A 2,346-nucleotide genomic window follows, 5' to 3' on the forward strand; every position below is an offset into this window, starting at 1 on the left:
TTTTTTTTGCATTCGCCCCGGCAGACGCGGTTTTTGCGCCGCCCCGGCTGACGCGGTTTTTGCCGCCCCGGCTGACGCAGTTCGGACTTAGCACTTTTCGGCTGTGCCTGGCTGGCGGCCCACTCACTCGATCGCCATGTCTGTTTGCCACAGTTTTCCCGGTGGTGCCGCACCCGGGCTCGCCCCGGCTGACGCGGTTTCGTGCCGCCCCGGCAGACGCGGTTTTCGCGCCGCCCCGGCTGACGCGGTTTCGTGCCGCCCCGGCAGACGCGGTTTTTTGCCGCCCCGGCAGACGCGTTTTTTTTTTCTTTCGCCCCGGCTGACGCAGTTTTCGCGCCGCCCCGGCAGACGCGGTTTTCGCGCCGCCCCGGCAGACGCGGTTTTTTGCGCCGCCCCGGCTGACGCAGTTCGGACTTGGCACTTTTTGGCTGAGCCTGGCTGGCGGCCCACTCACTCGATCGCCATGTCTGTTTGCCACAGTTTTCCCGGTGGTGCCGCACCCGGGCTCGCCCCGGCTGACGCAGTTTTCGCGCCGCCCCGGCTGACGCGGTTTCGTGCCGCCCCGGCAGACGCGGTTTTTTGCGCCGCCCCGGCTGACGCGGTTTTTTGCCGCCCCGGCTGACGCAGTTCGGACTTGGCACTTTTCGGCTGTGCCTGGCTGGCGGCCCACTCACTCGATCGCCATGTCTGTTTGCCACAGTTTTCCCGGTGGTGCCGCACCCGGGCTCGCCCCGGCAGACGCGTTTTTTTTTTTTCTTTCGCCCCGGCTGACGCAGTTTTCGCGCCGCCCCGGCTGACGCGGTTTCGTGCCGCCCCGGCAGACGCGGTTTTTTGCGCCGCCCCGGCTGACGCGGTTTTTGCCGCCCCGGCTGACGCAGTTCGGACTTAGCACTTTTTGGCTGAGCCTGGCTGGTGGCCCACTCACTCGATCGCCATGTCTGTTAGCCACAGTTTTCCCGGTGGTGCCGCACCCGGGCTCGCCCCGGCTGACGCAGTTTTCGCGCCGCCCCGGCTGACGCGGTTTCGTGCCGCCCCGGCAGACGCGGTTTTCGCGCCGCCCCGGCTGACGCGGTTTTTGCCGCCCCGGCTGACGCAGTTCGGACTTAGCACTTTTCGGCTGTGCCTGGCTGGCGGCCCACTCACTCGATCGCCATGTCTGTTTGCCACAGTTTTCCCGGTGGTGCCGCACCCGGGCTCGCCCCGGCTGACGCAGTTTTCGCGCCGCCCCGGCTGACGCGGTTTCGTGCCGCCCCGGCAGACGCGGTTTTCGCGCCGCCCCGGCTGACGCGGTTTCGTGCCGCCCCGGCAGACGCGGTTTTTTGCCGCCCCAGCTGACGCAGTTCGGACTTAGCACTTTTTGGCTGAGCCTTGCTGGCGGCCCACTCACTCGATCGCCATGTCTGTTTGCCACAGTTTTCCCGGTGGTGCCGCACCCGGGCTCGCCCCGGCAGACGCGTTTTTTTTTTTCTTTCGCCCCGGCTGACGCAGTTTTCGCGCCGCCCCGGCAGACGCGGTTTTCGCGCCGCCCCGGCAGACGCGGTTTTTTGCGCCGCCCCGGCTGACGCGGTTTTTTGCCGCCCCGGCTGACGCAGTTCGGACTTGGCACTTTTTGGCTGAGCCTGGCTGGCGGCCCACTCACTCGATCGCCATGTCTGTTTGCCACAGTTTTCCCGGTGGTGCCGCACCCGGGCTCGCCCCGGCTGACGCAGTTTTCGCGCCGCCCCGGCAGACGCGGTTTCGTGCCGCCCCGGCAGACGCGGTTTTTTGCGCCGCCCCGGCTGACGCGGTTTTTTGCCGCCCCGGCTGACACGGTTCGGACTTTGCACTTTTCGGCTGTGCCTGGCTGGCGGCCCACTCACTCGATCGCCATGTCTGTTTGCCACAGTTTTCCCGGTGGTGCCGCACCCGGGCTCGCCCCGGCAGACGCGTTTTTTTTTTTTTTTTCTTTCGCCCCGGCTGACGCAGTTTTCGCGCCGCCCCGGCTGACGCGGTTTCGTGCCGCCCCGGCAGACGCGGTTTTTTGCGCCGCCCCGGCTGACGTGGTTTTTGCCGCCCCGGCTGACGCAGTTCGGACTTTGCACTTTTTGGCTGAGCCTGGCTGGCGGCCCACTCACTCGATCGCCATGTCTGTTTGCCACAGTTTTCCCGGTGGTGCCGCACCCGGGCTCGCCCCGGCAGACGCGTTTTTTTTTTTTCCTTCGCCCCGGCAGACGTGGTTCCCCCCCCCCCCCTCCGTCTTTCTTTTTGTTTTTTTTTTTCGCCGCGGCTGAAGTGGATTTTTCGGTGCCTCGACGCCCCGGTAGTCGCGGTTTTTCCGTTTCCGCACGGCCCCGGCTGACGCTGCTC

The sequence above is a fragment of the Rhipicephalus microplus genome, unplaced genomic scaffold (assembly GCF_043290135.1).
Source record: "Rhipicephalus microplus isolate Deutch F79 unplaced genomic scaffold, USDA_Rmic scaffold_645, whole genome shotgun sequence".
In the NCBI taxonomy this organism is placed as follows: domain Eukaryota; kingdom Metazoa; phylum Arthropoda; class Arachnida; order Ixodida; family Ixodidae; genus Rhipicephalus; species Rhipicephalus microplus.